This window comes from Ambystoma mexicanum, chromosome 1p, assembly GCF_040938575.1.
Source record: "Ambystoma mexicanum isolate Mex_15411 chromosome 1p, UKY_AmexF1_1, whole genome shotgun sequence".
NCBI classification, from domain to species: Eukaryota; Metazoa; Chordata; class Amphibia; order Caudata; family Ambystomatidae; genus Ambystoma; species Ambystoma mexicanum.
Genome location: NC_090921.1, coordinates 999,331,353 through 999,351,085, shown reverse-complemented (window position 1 = coordinate 999,351,085; position 19,733 = coordinate 999,331,353). Strand labels below are relative to the sequence as shown.

General features: G+C 48.0%; 1 protein-coding gene across 1 annotated transcript in view; it reads right to left on the bottom strand.

Annotated features, from left to right (window-relative positions):
• HYDIN (HYDIN axonemal central pair apparatus protein) overlaps positions 1-19,733 on the bottom strand; it is a 3,273,799-nt gene that overhangs the window by 641,421 nt on the left and 2,612,645 nt on the right. The window lies entirely within an intron of this gene.

Here is a 19,733-nt window from a genome sequence, read left to right as displayed (position 1 = left end):
CAGCCGGGGCTGTTAGGGTTTTAATGAGTATCTGGATCCCTGCTCCCGGGGCTGATAAGACTCGATCCGGATGCCCGGGGGTAGGCATCATGACACACTGATCGAAGGATGACCCTGTGCGTGTCTGGTATCCAGAAGTTATTTGTATTTACAAATCGTGTTTAACTTCACTCGCGCTGACTTTCAATAGAATAAACAGCGTGGTCCGCCATTTTGGGTGGTTAAAAAGGCATCCCTGGCTCAGTCCTTTCTTTATTTTTAGTAGTGCTTTTGCGGGCCACCTTTATATAGCCTTATGCAGGATTATGGTACTTTGTGGCTGTTAAAGGAACATTTATTTAAATCTTAAATGCGGACCACATCACTATATTGAAATAATAATTAGTAAGATATTATAAACTAAATGTGATCATTCTAGTGTTTAAGGAAAATACGCTAATATTAGTCAGAGATAGTTTTGGGATAAACTGAAGGCTACAGGTGGAGTAGCTATTTCTCCCGGTCTGGATGTTCATAGTTATTCTACCCCATTGGGGCAGCTATACCTCTGTGGGGGCTATATATACCCTGCGTGGAGGAACTCTTGTATTGTTAGGCCTAAATGGTAGCTCTATCCAAAAGTGATTAATGTGACTTTATTATAGATATTACATCTTATGCCACTCTATCGCCTCGATCAGGCCTTCCCTGGCGCTTCATGTTTAGAAAATACATTTTTGTCCCTTTTCCAAGAGAATGTTCTTCTTGAATCCACTGTTATTGCCTTTATTAGCCATTAAGACTGTCCATTGGAATTCTTCATGCCCATGATTTTTCTCTGTGAAATGTTTTACCATTGGGGCAAACATTGTCTTGTTTTTTATACAGCTTCTATGTTCAGTAATCCGGGTCTTGATTTTTCAGATGGTCTTACCTATGTATTTGAGCTTGCAGGGACACATTATCATATAAATTACTTGATCCGTATTGCAATTAGTAAAATGTTTCTGTCTCCATGGTTTTTCTAGACCTATATCAATCTTTTGTGATTTAATGTCAACTTACACATGGAACATTGTCCACAGGGGTAGTGGACTTATTTCTCCCAGGCCCCATGATCTTGTTACAAATCATTCTGTTACTGGCTTTGAGCTTTTAAGTTTGCTGCTACTTACTTTGTTGCCTATAGTAGTGTATTCTTTGTAGGCAAACAGCGGACACTGGAGCTTGGTACATGATTTATCAAAGATTTTCCATTGTTTTTTGACAATGTTATTAATCGTCAGGCTAAGATTGGTAAAGTTATTTACCGAAACAAGCCTATCTTCTTGAGGTTTCTTAATTTTATCTTTCAGGAGTGCCTCTCGATTATTATTATTATATCCTAGTTTTGCAGCTTTCTTAATAAGTTGTCAAGGGTATTCACACTCTTTCAGTTTCTTCTTGAGAATTGTGGCTTCTGTTTCATAGGCTTCTTTGCTGCTGCGGTTTCTCTTCAGCCGTAACAACTGTCTGTATGGTAAGTTATCTTTAAGATGTCTCACATGATGACTATGGTTATGGAGGAGACCATTTGTATCCGTACTTTTGTGGTACGGTTTTACCAACAGATGTCCTGCTTAATGAAATATAGTGAGGTCGAGGAAATCGATAGCCTCTTTCTTTATTGTCATGGTAAATTGCAAGTGGCTATTTTGCTGGTTAAGCCATGTTAGATATTCCTCTACTTGCTCTTGGGTTCCCTTCCAAATTATAATTGTACTGATAACAGAATCTTTTTTGTGTTGTCTTTTAGACTAATGATTTCGGAATAAACTAATATTACTTTCTGTGATTATTTATAGACTATTGTATTATTTGGTGTAACTGTTGATAGATTTGCTAACTACCTTTTGTAATATTTAAAGACCTGAAGGCCTTTCCTTGCTAGATGAAGCAGAAAAGACAACACACTTGGGATGTCGCATAAAAAAAGACCCACATCCTGTGCTCTAATCCAGCTGCAAAACCTTTTCCAATGGCAGCGGTATAGAGCCTTAGTTGCTGGGCTTCTGGCCGAAAGCAACACCTCTATCAGGTCTTCCCATAAGGTCCCAATCCATGTACCTTTGTCTTTCAGAAGCCAGGCGTGCAGGTTGAGCGTGTATATGCTCGAGTGAAGAACCAGCCCCATCGCCTGAGAGAGAAGGTCTGGTCTGCGGGGAAGACTATGTGGAGGACAGGTGGCCATATCCAGCAGGTCTGGGAAGCACATCCTCCTGGCGCAGTCCAGGGCAATCACAATCATGGTTGCACCTGTGGTGAGGTGGAGTAAGGGGTTGGACAAGGGGGTGGCATGTTCCAACAAGTTTTTTTTGTTAAAACTTATGAAAAGGTCCTACCTCTCCCTATCTCTAAAGGGTTATCCCTACCTAAACAAATATCAACTCATGAGCTTGTCGTCAGGTGTTTGTATAAATGAAAAGTGTCTGTCCTCTGTCCACAAACCTACTCTAACCCTACCACTAGTTTACAAAAGGGTTCAGCATCCAAATGAAAGTAATACCAGGAGATTGACCCTTGTCCTGATGAACTCGCTCAGTCATTATCTCTTTTCCAAAAATCTTTTGCACTAGCTTCTGATTGAACAAAGAGTAAGGTCAGGAGAAAACTGCATTCTCCTGACCCACTTCGCAGAGTCTTGAGGGCTGTCTTGGGATATTCTTTAGCAATAGTCCTCAAAAGTCTCTTCACTACCTGCCAAAGACTTCTGAAAGTTTGCTTTACAATTCCAGCAATTCTCCCCTGTCCTCTGATGTTATGAAGATTATCTCCAGATAGCTCTTGGTGTCTAGTGTCCTCTTTGGTCTTAACTAGATTATCACTGTGATGAGGGAGATTCCTCCCGAGGATTTCTTGGCTCTTGGACTTCAGGGTATCACTGCTGTGACAAGGGAGATTACTTTGAAGGCTTTCTTGACTCTTGGCTCTCTGGTTATCAGTACTGTGATGAGGGAGATTAGTCCAGAGGCCCACTTGACTCTGGGCTGCCCCAAACCCCTACCGGGTCTCCTGCTACTCCAGTTACCTTCTGTGTGTTCTGTGTGTTGGGACTGCATCGCTGGTTCTTCCTGGGATGATGGGCTGCCCGTGTTGCTTCAATGCTTCATGCTTTCTTCACTCCGCTCCCAGCTCTGTCCTTTCAGCTATGCTGAGAGTTGAGCCACACAGCTCTGGCGCAGTTACAGGACATCAATGGTCCACTTCCTCAAGGTCACACCACAGCTGGCTTCTCTTCCCTTCTTCCACTGGTCAGGAGCATGGCTTCAACTGCAGAGCTCTGACGACCGTCCCTGGAAGTCCTTGTTTGCTCCTGTTGCTGTAATTGTTATGCCTCCTAAGGGCCAACTCTTCTCAGTGGTATGGTCAAGCAACATGGTTCTCTGCAGGTTTCTTTGGCTCTTCTTCGTCTGGGTTATATCAATTGGCAAATCAAAGACTGGAGAGACAGTGCCATAACAGACATTACTGTTATCAGGGATTTTTGACAGGGACTTGGTCCCAAGGTAAAAGGGGTTAGGGAGTTCCTTCACAGAACAGGAGTCCTTATCCACGGTAGAGGAGTCTCTCCGTGTGAGGTCCCACTTCCTACCACCCTTATGAAGACTATTGGGTGGCGGCCTCACCTCGCTACCCTCACAGGGAAGGGCTGCCCCCTGTAGAGAATTAACGAGATCCTGTGAAACATCACACTCTGTACCTCTTCAACCTCCTGATCACTTGAGGAATGATGGAAATTGGTGGACACACATACAGGAGCTGGAAGTTCCAGTCCACCACAAATGTGTCCCCCATTGCTTCGCTTGGGGGAAATTCACTGGTGCAGAAAGGTTTTCACTTTCTGTTCACATTGGATACAAACCGATCCATTTGGGGGTGTTCCCGAGTGCGAAGATGTCATGATGCCTACCCCCAGGCATCCGGACCAAGCCCATCAGCCCTGGGAGCAGGCATCTAGACATTTAGTAAAACCTCAGCAGCCCCGGCTAGGGGCTATCTGGGTTCAGTCCTGGCGCCTTTGGCGCCAGGCTCATAGTAGGAATCAGTCCTGGTGCCTCAGGCGCCAGGCTCAAAGTCATTACTTACCTCAGGCAGACCATGCTGCAAATGACTCCAATCCAACATGAAGCCTGAAAGGGACTATTTTTATACAGGGACTATTTTTTACTAGGGTGTGGTTCTAGGGACTTCTTACCTGGGACTACTTTTGAGGCTATTTAAACCACGCCCGACCAGCAACACACGCTTCGCGTTATTCTGCATCCAGCAGTGTAACACTCACCGTGCCTGCAGCCTGCATCCAGTCTTCTGCCACGCCCGTCTCAAATCCAGAGCTCCTAAAACAAAGAGGAAAGAAAGGGACAAGGTTAGAAAACAAACTTATTTCTATTCCACACCTGATTCTGGATCCATCTTGTCTCCGGACCTGTAAAGAACATCATTTCTGCACGCGCCGCACCTCCAGCTGCAGCGCCGAGCCATACTCACCAGTCTTCACAGCATCCTTCGGGTCGGCGCTGCCTCCATCATTTCTTCGCCGAACTTCGGCACCTAGGAGACAAAAGAAAACCACAAGGTGAGCCGAGGGAACCAACAAATATAATTCTTACCACAATAGAATTACCAGATTTACCACCGGAGGCATCCTTTTGCGACTCTCCATATTTTCACGTGCCGCATCTGTAAAGACAGACAAAACAACATGTTTTCCTCGTGCAACATTTACCTGACAGCGCCGGGTAATACAGACTCTTACCTGAGCGCCACCAGCTGCCACAAGAGCATCTTTTCACGAGCGAGCTGCAAGACAAGAAAGGAAGGGGGGAACAAGAGTGCACATCGGACATATTGAACTATATGAACTTAATACTTACTGGTCCTCACCAGGAACCTCCGAGTCAATACTCTCCGGAACTCTCCCGAGCCTTCAAACCAGTGAAGTAACTGGCATCAACGCGCCCCTGCAAATCCACGCAGGATGGAGAGCTCATCTTTCAAGAATATAAGGTGAGATTGCTGTGAGGGCATTTCGGAGGTGATTAGTTGGGGAGGACTGTGGGGGTGCTATCACTTGAATCCACAAGTGGCTAAATCCATCTCTCCACTTGCAGGAGAATATTTCTACGGGTTAAGCAGACAAGATTAGGAGGGCAGATCCAGTCAGTCATCGCTGCACTACGCATCACAGGGGTGGAGACCGCAGCTGTCCGGGTCCGACCGACCCCCCTGTGGGAGCCAGGTGAGCGTAACAGAAGATCTGTAGAAGAACTTCCTGGCACAGTTCCCATTCGTGGCAGACTGAACCCTGCCTGTTCAAGGCATCCGCCGGAGTATTCTCCTTCCCGGTGAGGTGAATTGCCGACGGGGAGATCTTGCTCTGTAACACCCAGAACCAGAGCTGCATAGCCTCTCTTCACAGTGCGAGTGACCCTACACCTCCCTTGTTGATGTAGTGCATGGCCACTGTGTTGTCCGTCATGATCAGGACAGTCTTCCCCTGTATGAAGGGCAAAAAGGCCACCAGCGCCAGATTGATCACCTTCAGCTATGAAGTTTTGTATCCACCAGGGACCACAACACCGCTCGCCATCAGCTCGCTCAGGGGTGCACCCCAGCCTTTCAGAGATGCGTCTGTCACTATGGTCGCCTCTGACCACGGTTGCCAAAATGGTTCCCCCACCATCACGTTCTCCTTGCGAGTCCACCACAGGAGCTCCTAAGTGTGTCTGAGTGAATCAAGTCCGTCATACTGCCAGAGAATTGTGACCATTGAGATCTGAGGGCCCACTGGAGCAAACCCATTCTCAATCGGGCCTCTGGCAACAGGAAGATGCAAGATGCCATGAGACTGAGCAACCATAGGAAGTCTAGGGCTGGTAGGTATTGGCCATTCTGGAATCTGGTGACGATCTGCAGGTTAGGTAGAGCCCTGTCCTTGCGAGGAAAAGCCTTGCTCGGGGGAGAACCATTGACTGCTCCAATGAATTGGAGCATTTAAGAGGGTGTCAACTAAGACTTCTTTAAAATGTGGGAGAAGGGGGGCGCTGTTGTGCATCAAGTGGATCAGGATGTGAGCCTCTGCAGCTCTGCTGGGGCTGCCAAAATCCTGCCTTAAAATCCTGTTTCCCACAATACAATAAGGGCGCTTTTGGCACTAGGAGATCACCGATTGTGTTGGCTCCACTCTACTGCAATCCCCAGCAATATCAGGGCCGGGGAACCCTGCAGCGCTGACCCCAGCCTGGCGGATGCAGTTTGGCGCCATTTTGGGTTGGATGCATTGAGCCGTTGGGCAGATGCGGTGTGAAGGGCAGAGCGGAATCCTCCTGTTCGGGGGGCCGGACAGTGTGGTGAAGAGGAGGCAATGTTGGACCTTGGAGCATAAAGACCTGCAGCCAGCAGGTGACTGAGAGACCGACCCGGCACCCCAGGCTGTTTGCCGTATGAGCCTGGGGCTGCTAGCGGTGCTCTGGAGGAGGGTACATGTCGCCCATCTTCGATTGCTTTGCAGGATCCCAAGATTTTTGAAGCATCTCATCGAACATGGGGGAGATACCCGGAAAGCACCATAGTGAAGCTCCGCGGTCATAGCGCACCTCAACACCAATCTTCCCAAAAATGTTCATCCATGCGCTGACGGTAGTACTTACAGGGTCAAATGTACAGGAGTCCCTATGCCTTTCTCTAAATATAACTGAGTTAAGGTTTGTGGGGGACGCCGCGTATCTCTCTAGTGGTATGTGTGTAGCTGTGTCTTCAGGGTTATACCAGTATCTTACAAATTCGGCCTGTGATGCCAGATAGTAAAGTTCAAAATCGGGAGACCTCCACTTGTATAGGGTTCAGACAGCTTATGCCAATTTATTCTCGCCACTCCGGGTCCTCAGACAAATGCAGAGGCTAATGATTTAAGCTTGGTGAAGAAGGCACACCCTGGCACCAAGGGGATATTGCAAAAGAAATATTACAATTTCGGGAGGACCACCATTTTCAGAAGCACCACCCGCCCATAGAGTGAAATTGGGAGTTTTGCACATAACAGTAGCTTGGTAGATAATTGTTGCAAGTAGGTCTCATAGTTGTCTGCATATAATAATTTTCGGTCGCCCGACACCATAATGCCCAAGTACTGGAAGTGTATTGGTGCCCATTTAAACCCCCCTATGTTAGGTGGATGCGTGGTAATAGGTCTAATGGGGAACAATTCCGATTTAGAATCGTTTATTCTGTGGCCTGAATAACGGGAAAATGTATGAATGTCGTTCATTATTGATGCAAGATTGTGTTCAGGGTCCTGGACGTATAGGAGGGTATCCTCGGCATATAACGATATAATCTGCGGAGGACCGTTTATTCTAATCCCCCTGTGTCTATGTACCTTCCTAACTAGTGCAACCATGGGCTCAATAGTAAGAGCAAACAGTAATGAGCCCCTAGGGCCCCTCCCGAGAGAGAAAAGTGCTGAAAGTGTCTGCTTTGTTAGGACTTTTGCTCCTGGGTTGGAATACAAAAGTCGTACAGAGCTCAGGAAGTAAGGGCCGACCCCAAAACAGTGCAGCACCATGAACAAGTATCTCCATGACACAGAGTCAAATACCTTTTCGGTGCCTTGGGCGGCCACTATCGCTGTCGCATGAGGACTCACCTCATGGTCACCCCGAATAGGCGACGAATATTCAACGCGGTCGATCGCGTATGGATAAAGCACGACTGATCCGGATGCACCAATTGGGGCATACTTGGGAGAAGCCTTGAAGCCAGGATTTTCGCGAATATTTGAGCATCCGTATTAATCAACAACAAAAGGTCTATACGAGGCCACATCATGCAGGGGTCGGTGTGGTTTAAGTAACACTGTAATAGTGGCTTCGCGCATTGACTGCGAGAGTGTACCTTGTTCCATGGATTCCACCGACACCCCCAATAGGATAGGTGCCAGCTCCAGATGGAATTCCTTATACAGTTCAATCCCCAGGCCATCCGAACCCAGCACTCTCCCAGACGCCAATAACCGAATGGCACTGACAATCTCGTCTTGTGTTATAGGTTGATCTAGAGTGAGTTTGGCTTCGGGCAAAAGCGTAGGGAGTCCCAATGCAATTAGGTATCGGGAGAGTTTGTCTTCTGTGACCTCATCTCGATGGGAATATAGAGTAGAGAAGAATTGTGTGAAAGTGTCATTGACGTCTTTGTCATTAGTCGTAACCGTACCATCTGCAACCTGAAACCCAGTAACAGAGCTACAATAGTTCTCAGCTTTTAACAGATTCGCCAGTAATCTACCGTCTTTGTCCCCTTCTCCATATCTTTGAGCCTTAGCATGGATAGCCATATATAAGACCTCCCTATCTGCTAATTTGTGGAATTCACCCACTAACTCCTGTATCCGTGCAAGGGTCTCCTCCTTGTGTGCCTTAACATATTTGTTTTCCTTTTCCCTGAGTTGGGTTTCAACTTGGCCTAGTTCCCTTCTAATACTTTTGAGTGATCCAGAGGTTTTGGCCATAATAATGAACCTAACCCAAACTTTGAATGCCTCCCAGAGCACTGTATGGGTACGGACTGATCCCACCTTAATGGCAAAGAATTCAGTGATTTCAACATATAGGGCCTCGGTCACGCTGGGTTTCTCTTAGTATAGCGAAAGGCAACTTCGATCGTGGTGCCTGTGGTGGAGAGTCAGATAGCTCAAGGGTCAAAGAGATCGGAGAGTGGTCGGGCAATGTGCGTGGGAGGATAACACAATTCTGAACCATATTTATGATTATGATATGATATGACATTTATAACATGCCTATACACAAGTGTTTCAAGGCGCGACGCGACAAGGGAGGGGAACAGAGGGAGGACAGACAACGATTCTACTAGGCTAGGTGTCATTCAGATCGCGCAAGTGTGTGGGAAGGTGACAGGGACAGTGCAGTATGTGGGAATCGATAAACAGTAAGTAAGTAACGGCTAGCATGTGGCAAGTGCATGGGTAAGTGCAGACATCAGGTGTCAAGGGCTGGTAGGGAGGACTGTAGGGCTACAGAAACAGTCCCCAAGTGCGGGGGTCACCGGGAGGGCAATGTAGTTGTGTGACGCTGGTGGGGGCAGGGGGCCTGGGCCGGAGATCAGAGGGTGTCCAGGTAGCCAGTGCAGTTCCGGTTACAGCTAAGAGGTCAGCAAAGGAGAGGAGGAGAAAAAGCAGAAGCAAAGAGAAAGGTTTTGAGGTGCTTCCGGAACCAGAGATGGTTCTCCTCAAGTTTAAGGGAGGCAGGGAGGCTGTTCCAAAGGGAGGCACCAGCCGAAGAAAGAGATCTACCACCAACTCGCTGCTTGGAGAAGCGACTAACCTTGAGGGAGTTGGAGGCAGATGAGCGGAGAGCTCGAGAAGGAAGATATTTAGGGAGAGAGAGTTGAAGGTATTGAGGCCCCAGGCCCCAGAAGGCCTTGTGGACGATGCAGAGGGTTTTGAACTTAATCCTCGCAGCCACTGGGAGCCAGTGCAGAGATTTCAGTCCTGGAGAGATACGATCCCTGTGCTTGAGGCCAAGGACAAGTCTCACAGTCCTGTTCTGGATAAGTTGCAGAGGGCAGAGAGTAGAAGCAGGCAGATTTAGAAAGAGGCTGTTGCAATAGTCCACCCTAGAGAGAACCAGAGCTCTGGAGACAGTGAGCTTCTGGGGGAAGGAGAGGAAAGGAAGAATACCTCTGAGGAGGGGCAGCTAGTAGTGTAACTTCTTAGAGATGTCAGAGATGTGAGGGGAGAAGGAGAGTGTGGAGTCGAAGATGACCCTGAGGTTTTTTGCCTTGCATCTGGGAGCAGGGAGAGGGCCAAGAGAGGCCGGCCAGAGAGCAGCAGGAAAGGATGTAGCGGGTGTGCCGATGAGGAGAATATCAGTCTTACTGGCATTAAGGCAGAGGTCATTGGCGCCACACCACTCCTGGATAGCAGACAGACAGTCACAGATGAGGGAAGGAGAGGAGGAGGCCGAGGGTAGCCTGAAGATGAGCTGGGTTTCATCCGCATAGCACTGAAAGTTGGGGCAGAGAGCGGCGATGCAGTGTGCAAGGAATGCCAGGTATTGGTTGAACAGCCAGGTTAGAACCCTGGGGGACACCACAGGTACAGAAAAAGATAGCAGAGAGGAAGGACCCAAGTTGGGGGTCGGTCAAAAAGGAAAGAAGTCAGCCAAGCCAGAGCCTGACCAGTGATACCCAGGTTCTCACGGAGATGGCTGAGCAGGATGGCATGGTTGACAGTGTCAAAGGCAGAAGAGAGATCAAATGCTCAGGGGAGTTAATAACCAATAATCTATACGAGACTCAGAGTCATGGACTGAGGAATAGTACGTGAACTTCTTGCTGTGTGGGTGAAGTGTTCACCATATATCCGTGAGGGGGAGCTCTAGTAAGATTTGATGTAATGTGTGTGCTGCTTTCATGAGCACCTGTGGAGCATCAGAGGACTGGTGCCATTTAGTATTTAGAATGGTATTAAAATATCCCCCTCATATCACCCGGGTCCCATCTAGTGGGACCAGCATGTCAGCGATTGTATGGTAGAATTCCGGATCATTCAGATTAGGTCCGTAAGTATTGACCAATACAATTGGATGGCCAGCTACCTCGCCCCCCACCAGCACATAACGACACAGGGACTCCACCCTGCTTCTCGTAAACCGGAAACCCAACAAGGGATGGACAAGAGTGAGGACACCTCTGGCCTGCCTGGAATATTCCGTATAGTATCTCAGAGGACCCCAGTTATGAGCAAAGGAGACATTTACATTCTGCAGAGCGTGCGTCTCCTGCAGTATCAATGTCTGGGGCCCGTACCTTGACACACATGCACTGACTTTCCTTGTCTTAACTGGGTTGTTAAGGCCACAGACAGTCCAGGTCAGCAGCTTAATTTGCAGCCGTCGCTCTACCTTTGGGTCCTTTAGCTGCCATATACGACTAACTCTGCCAACAAATATAATGTGTGCACACTTATTAATCATACATTTACTCTCAACATGATCATTATTTTCAAAACTTTTAACTCCTTCAAACAACCCCATCCCTCCCCCCTAACATACATACAACCTTTCTATGAAGGTTGCTCACACCACAACCCCCCCACACATTCTACCTGACATATCAACTTCAAACTCAGGTTTAAACTTGGTCTGGTTAATAGTTCGACCCATCCCTCCACCCGCACCATTGACCCCAACTGGCTGATGTACCCCCGCTATAACTCATGGAACTTTCCCCGAGGTGCGTAAGCTGCAGCAAACCTATGGCAGCCACCAACCGCACGCCACCACCCGGGCAACTCTAAAACTGATACGTTGGTGCCAACGGATTGCTCAAGCTTATGGTGCAAAGGATATACATAGGTTTCACAGTTCAGTCTGCAGGATCCCTTCTTTCATCGTCGGGCCTCGGGCTTCTGTTCTGGTCTGCATCCCGGAACCGAGGTGGGAGCGAAATAGAAGATTCTACGTAGTTAATAGCTTCAGTAGGATTTTCGAAAAAATGTGCCCTGCCTCTGTGTTGAATCTGCAGCTTTGCTGGGAAGATCAATGCATACAGAATCTGGTCTAATCTAAGTTGTGTCTTCACCGGGTCATATTTCCTCCTCTGGGCTTGCACCCCCGCTGCAAAATCCGGGTACATGTGACTACTACTTTCCTCGTATCTCAACGTTCCCAGTGCTCTGGACAGTCTCAGGATTAAGTCTCTGTCTCTGTAACTTAGCAGCCTCGCTATAATGGTTTGGGGAGGGGCCCTGGTTTAGGTGTTGGGCCCGGGTGCGATGCGCACATTCCAACAGGAAATGTTCAGAGAATGAAGCTGCGACAAACAGGGATTTGAGAAGTGCTTCCACAAAAATGTCCATTTGGCCTTTGCAGGCGGATTCCAAGATTCTGACAATACGTACATTGTTTCTCCTAGATCTCGATTTCAAATCTTCACATTTGCCTCTTATCTTGGATAGTTCTCCCTTTAGGTGCGATGTGTCCCGATCGTGCTGATCTACCTTGTCTTCAGTCACACCTTTTCTGGCTTCAATGACAGTTATGCGTGCGCTCTCCTTCTCCAGCTTTGATTTGAGTGACCCAATTGTTGCTACTATTATCATGAAGTTTGACATTTATGGATAATAAGCCAGACTGCACCTTTGTTAGTAAATGGTTTTCTCTAGGATTGCTGGTTGACGTTGATGGTGCATCAGTTGCCAGGAGTGCTGATGAGTTTGCCACCGGAGTCTGGGAGTTGGCGAATGAATCCATCGGACCTTTCTTGTTCCCGCCTGCGCCCTTCATCATTTTCGTCAAAAGATTGTAAAGAAGGTATCCCTCACCGACCAATCAGATCTCTTCAGTTGCTTTCCCCAGAAGAAGCAGATTGTATTGGGATTTGCAGTTGGCCAGCCGGGCCACTTCCTCACAAGTACCAGTGCCAGGCAGTCTCACGACCCTGTCGTGTTGTTAGCTATGCCCCGGCTGTTGCCCGTATACTGCCCACATTAGGTTTGAAATCAGGAGGCCGGATAAGGATCAGGCTGCCTCTCTGTCTGTAAAAGGAAGTGTTTTGCCAGCTGCAGTGCAAGGGCACAGAGCAGAAAGGTTTCCCCTATATGACGATAGCTTATCGACAGATGGCAATGAGTGTCATAAATTTATGCCCAGAGGGCTCTGCTTACCACACTGCGTGACCCGTTAGGGTTTAACACTGTATTAGGGTCCTGGGGTGCGATGGTGGCCGGTCCACAGCCTCCAATACATATATGCAACTATGAGGGCCCTGTGACTGAGCTTTAATGTTAATGACTCATGCTGGTTCGAGACACACACATTCAATGTTTATTGGGGCATCAATGTATTGTCGGTCTTTGTAAAAGCTCAGCGTTGCTTCTGTTTATTCGTGCCTTTCACATTTAGCCATGCAAAGATTCAGGATGGATTGTAGTCTCCCATGTACTGGAAGACCGTACCATGCGCCATAGGCCCCCTACAAGGCCTCCTTCCTCACCAGGATTCTGTGGACTTGTCTACAGTCCCGCCGTTGCCAGGGCGCTGGATGTGTATAGGGTGCAGAAGCCACCTGGGTGCCCAGGATTTAACGTATAGCAGCAGGGCACATTACAGTCTCTCCCCTTCTCACAGGGAAGTGCATTCGCTTGGCGGCCATGCAGCTGGATAATGGGAGAGAGTCTTGTGTACTCACATGGGTATACTGGATTAGCTGACCAGCCTCCTCATGCTGCATGCATAGATTTGATGCCCACAACACGTCCCAGCTGCACATGCGACTGCCTCGGGTTGCGTCAGCCCTTTGGCCCAGTGTGTCGCCCAAAATGACAGGATATTGGTGTCATGTTCTGGTGGGGGCTGGGGGACAGACACGGGCCGCACCAGTAGTTTGGCATATCAGATGCGTCCCCCCTCCTCTTCAGAGAGGGTGGTTAGAGTGGTACCCCTCCACACCCCCTCTCTGCGACAGTGTGTCCCTCACTCGGTCGCTGTGGGGGCCACCACCCGGATCCCACCTCTAGAGGTGGGGGGCACCGCACTCTGTGCAGTCTGTGGCCCTCAGCCGGGGGCTCCCAGCAAATACAATGTCGTTGCAGTGCCCCAACGAGTGGGAAAGCGATCTAGGCACCCTTGGTGGGGGGGGTTTGGTCTTCTCCTCCGGCCCGTCCAGAGCCTAGCTGGCGCTGGCAGCCTCCGCCAAAGCAGGCGCGGGCGAGCTGAATCTCGATCTTCCCTAAGGGCATGTAGTAGATGCTCCTCCCTCACTGCGGCCGACAAAGCCACGCACTCTCCAACAGCAGGGTGTCTGTGTTCACAAAAGTCCAACGCGGGCTACAGTCACTGCACCTCTCGGTAAGCTTGCACCATGGAATTACATGTCGTTGCAGAACGGAGGGAAATGAAAATGAAATTATTGGTTATTTATAACGCGCTTAATACCCAGAGGTTTCTAAGCGCAGACCCAGGGATCGAATCCGTGTTGCTCTGTGTCGTCTCGCTTCCTAGGCGAGCATGTTGCCCCTGATCTATCTTCCCGAGATCAAGAAAGGGAAGACCAAGCAAGACGTCGCTGCACCATGCCTTCCTCCACAAAGTTTTCAAACTTTTGTGCAGGAAGAAAGCACGGTTAAGGATATTTAAGTATTCAGTATCGAGCCCGGGATGGAGCTTCACAGCTAGGCTGCCATCTCTAATGCTGCTCAACAGCGCTCCCTGGCATCTACTTTTTTTGCTTCCCTATCGGGAGGCAGAGTGGATGCAGAAGATGCAGGTCTAGAAGAGACAGTAGCAGCCTGCATAACAAGTCCCTCCAGGGTAGGGTGAGAGGAGAGGTATGAAGAGTCTCTTCTAGACGGCCTGTATTTCCTGGAAATGGTAGAGCTGAAGGGAGTAATGGAACAAGGGTTCTGCCACATAATTGTTAAATGATCGGCAAATGGCCGGGTTTAAGGGCATATTACGTTCTATGGTGAGGCCTTCATCCAAAATGTCAGTAAGGTCATAACCCTGTACAGGCGCCACAGATGAATGCAATCCCAGGGTATCAACCCTTTCTGTTAAAGCCCTGAATTTAGAACTATTATGAAGATAGGGCTGAGATTGCTGAAATTCGAGGTCTGGGGAGGTGTCCCGACCGCTGGAGTCCTAGAGGCCTTGAGCCAGTGGTAAAGGCTGATTCTGGTCATCAAAATAATTGACCCCTCCTGAACCCAAGTAAATAGGGTCGACATCCCCCTGGTCATCAGCGTCATTACCTCTGAAGATACCTGCTATCATAACGAAAGATTCAGACCGGGGTTGTGGGGTGAATGTTTTCTCGACAACCGTCAAGGGTTTGTCTCTCAGCGCCATTAGTGTGGATGACTGTCAATCGCGATTGAGACACCGTAGCATCGTCATCCTTGGATGTGTGGGTTTAATCCGGCTTCCATTGGATCTCTTTCGGTGTCAAAATATTCATCAGCAACGACATTGTGGTACCGGGGCACTCGAGGGGTCGGGTATATTGAGCGCCGCTCTTGGCTCCGAAGCGTGCTACGTGGGCGGGTTAGCCACGCCGACTGCAGCATGCTTTTTGAACATGTCATGGATGGAGGATTTGAAATCCTCCCACTGTTGGCGGGCGGTAGGCCCAGCTGACGGCTTACCTTTATCCGTCGACGACTCGGGAGTCCCGACGGTGCCGATGATGGCTTTTCTTCTTTTGGGAGGAAGAGTGGTCGAGTGGGACTGTTTCTTCTTCCGCCTATGTTCTTTCTCATGGGTATGCCCCTTAGTTTCGTCCACCGAAGACCGAACTGTCGATTGCCCCAGTGATTTTGAAGGCGGTCGACCCAGAGCGAATTTTGCAGTTCGATCGCTTAGGGATTTGGGTTGCATTTTGGCGCACAATGGACACCCATCAGTCCCGTGACCCGTGCCGCGGCACCAGAGACACAACTTGTGTGGTCAGTGATGGACATCTTGGTGCCATAATCAGAACACCGGTTGAAACCTGATACCCGAGCGAGCGACAACTCGCATCGAGGATTTGAAAAAAGTACACGTTTTCTGATGAAAGCGATGAGTGAGTCGAAGACTGTGTTCCCAAGCAGCGTGGTAGCGCGTGGAAAAAAGGAACTGAGGTTGGGGTGTAGTGACGCGGTATTTATATGACACCTGACGTCACGTCCAGAGCCGACGACCAGACGCCGAGCAAGAGGGATCGAAGGTCAACGGCCCGGTCGAAGTTCACTATGCCCCTGTCGAAAACGTTCTGAAGCAGCGGGAAGCTGGAGGGAATATCTATCAGATGAGGAATCTGCAGGAGAAAGGTAATCCACTGAAGAGACAGCTTCCACAGGCCTCAACCCTGAGGTGTCAAAGAGTCGTTCACCACACTAGGAAATAACGTACCTGAAGTTTTCCAGAAAAAGATATGTAGAACATCAAATCAAGTGGAGAATTTTAGAGAACTCCCATAACTTGAACAGGAAGTAAAAAAAAATCTGAAGACTTCCTCCAGTGGTGGAGCTAAGCGAGACTACCTATTGGCTGTCGGGCAAGATTAACCAAAATGACTAACAGAACAAAGTGACTGCAGATTGAAATTCAAATGGAAACTGCTTTAATGTTACCAAGGATTACCAGCCTGACTACGATATTCACATTACCATTGTCTGCATCACCAAAGTTCTCCTGAAGCCTGGAATAATGTTCTACCCACTCCCTTACATCATACTCCTGTTCTCATCTGAGAAGGGTGTCGACCCATCTTTGCAACAGCCTGGGCTCTCAATTTGGAAGCAAAACAGCCTCCAAGACATTAAACCCATATCCACACATTGTACCACCTCAGCTGCTCCCAACTCCACAGAACTGGTGGAGCAGTCCCTGCTGAACAGGTCAATTACCACAGCCTCTCATGTCTCACAGAACTATGCGGCACCAGCTCTCTGGATCCAATCTGATCTGTGGGCATGGTGGGAGAAACAAGCAGTTAGTGTTGTATTTTAGCAAACACGGCCAGGATCCCATGCAGGAAGGATTCCAAATCTGCCAGCATTGCACCGACACCCAGCACTGGCAGTGGCCTAACGACTGCCATCACTGACCTGTTTTACAGGGAGGCACCAAAGCTGGTACAAGGGTAGGTTTCAGTACAAACAGGTGGTTTTATTTTGAGAACCGCATCAAAACAAAAGAATAACAAAGGAATAGTAGGATAATGTAGGATAATGTCGGTCATAAATCATGAAGAAAGTTGCTTAAAACATTTCTGGCTCAGGGGTCTGTCGAGCCCTGCATTATTGTCCAATCAATAAGCCTTGCCTTTATGTTGTGAGTTTGTGGTGTCCCCAAACCTGCGTTGGTAGAGTATGATGTTAGTCCTGCTGCAGCTGGTGCTCTCTGGACCTGGAAAAGTCTGATGGTCTCCTCCAGCAGGTCAAAATACTGGATAATTCTTCCTAGTAATGAACCACTTTCCCAGGAACTTGAGGCTGGGGCCTGGGATGCATGGTCGATTGACCACCTGCATGCTCTAGGCTTCTGATCCCCAAGTCCATGCTGACCTCCGCTGGCGTAAACTCTGTTACCTCCCCAGTGAGATTGCACCATCTCGTGCCTCCTCTAGTTTCTTCCCTGCACCGCACTGTTCCACTTGAACCTCCATGCTCTCGCTCGATGGACCATCTGCAAACCTCCCATCTTCTCAGGTATACTGAATGTATTTCACCCGCAATCTCTTATTTCTCCACCACAGATGTTAAGGGAATCTAAGCTTCTTCGCCCTCTTTCTAAATAGTATCAACTTTCCTTTAAACTCCTTGTAACTCCCCTTTCCGTGATGGTGCACCTCCTCCAATTCCGAATAACTATTTTCCTCCAAATAACAATTCCTCTTCTCTATGTAAACTCCATCTTCCAACCACCTTAATACATGTCCTCCAACCTCCACATTTCTGCTCCAGATGACTCACTATTCCTCCAACTTCCTACAAACCCTCCCGCAAAATTCCAAATCTCTCCCCCCTGCTCTCCTAACATTACTGCACTCTCTTGCCACTCTCTCCACCAAACACACTGCTTCCATCTCACATGCAAACTCCCAACACTGCCAGACTGAACAAGATCGTTTTTATAATAAATTGTGCTCCCCTTGGATGGTGCTTAAGGATAGTGAGGACACTTGTATACGGAGTGTTAACCTATTCTAGGAATGGGGCCATATGTTGGTTATAATGTGGTCTGGGATGGAGATGGCCTGCAGTTTCATAAAGGTCTGCCGCCATCTTGGATTTTAGTGAGGTCATGGACACGTGTGGGGTCTCCACTTGTCCTCCCTGAATCCCTGATGTCACTGCCTGTGGCGAAGTACAAAGAAAAGGAAGTGAACTGTGGTACATAAAGTGGGAGTTTGTTTTTACCATTAGGAGAGGCAAACAGGTTGTTTAGCTTAAAACAAATACTTGATTCACCTTAACAGTTTTTCTTTACAGACAGAGAGAAGCTTCCCAAGCAAAGAGTAGTCATAGCAGATCAGTAATTGGTTGGAACATTTGGAGAGCAGCATAGAATCCTGCAGAAAACATTTTAAAACTGCCTTCCATCTGAAACAGAGTAATGAACCTCTTTTGTTGTAGCTCTGATAGTTAGGCCGGCAGGGCCTGTTTGAGAATCTAAAATAAGTCAGGAGAAGTGTGCTACGAGGAACATACAGGTGATAAACTGGTTGGAAAAGAATTTGAATATTTGTGTACTAGGTGAATGGAAGATTCGTAGTTGAGTAGTTAAAGAGCCAAGTAAGTGAATCTAAGGATTTAATACTGTTTAAAAGCTAGAAGGAGTTTGCTGCATCGTAAAGTAAAAGTATAAACCACTTTTGATGTTACCCTGCTGAGCCTTTACAAGCTTTTTGAGTACAGCACCTCATGCTGTGTCGTTTTGGAGGCACGCCCCCAGTGAAATCAGCTGGATAAGATCAATGGCAGTACACAGCTTAGCACAAGCAGGGGTGCAAATCAGCTGACGTGTGAAGCATAGTAGGGGTAGCTTGGGTGGCGCGTTACGATATTGTTTGACCAAGCAGGCACAGATTGGCATGTTTACTGTGTACTTACACTACATGCAAAGTAAGTCCACGGTGAAGCAAGACCTTGAAAAGACTTGCCTTTGTGGAGAACTTCAAAGAAACTTTTGTTAATGTTAGTTTTTAAAATTAGGCATAATTCTTAGAGAGATATTCGGAGTACCAAAGAAAAAAGCAACTGCAATTTAGTAAACAGGAAAAATGTAAGAAAGTTCAGGAATACCATTTGAAGAGAACATAATTTCTGAGGCATTATAGACCTCTCAGCTGTGAGCAGAGGTGATCAGGTAATTAAGGTAGTTTGTGAGTGGAGAAGCAGTGAGGAGGGAAGGCTATTAGTGTTGGCAAGCTCTGTGTATGTTTTCAGATTTCCAAAAAGAGAAGGAAAGAAATTAAGAAGAGACAACAGAGGAGTTGAACGCTGATGTTGTTTTTATCCACTTCCCGTTTCCCCCAAGGGAGTTGCGTGGAGCTGTAAATAACGAGTTGTGAGCAGGACAGACACGGAGGGGTCTATGGGGTTTGTGGCAGTGTATGTGAGGGATACATAAACTTGAGTCTCTCTGCACTTCCAGCATGTGAATTTGGAATGAGTAAATCCTGCATTTCTAAGGTGCACGTTTGTGTTCGGCTAGGGGACTTGAATGGCTCTCCTAGTGTGCCAGCCTTGTGAGCAGGAGTCTCCCTAAAGGGTTTACCATTTTGGGGGTCGCCGTCATGCACAGCAGTGGTGATGCGATCAGTGCTCATGTGTCTACCCACTTGAGGGTCCAGTGTATCCTGTATGGTTTGCAGGGCATGGTCATTCCTGTGACTGTCTCCTGCCCTGCCTTAGTGTGAGCCCAAGTGAAGGGCTCAGCATTCACTAGCAATAGGCCACATCCAGCCCCTTTGACCCCCCCACTGTGGGTGCACAAAGGTAGGCAGAAGAATTTGTTACACTTGATTGGAGGTAGCCTGGCGGATGAATCAATCCTCCTCTTTTTCTCTGAGTGCCTATTGCTTGAAAGACCTAGAAGCACTCCTGAAATGCAATCTCTTCCACAGCCTGCTCTCCTTGGAACCAGTAGAGGGGCTCCAGCTTGGGTTCCTCCCTATATGTGCCGGATCTGTGGAGCCTCAGCATTCTTCTG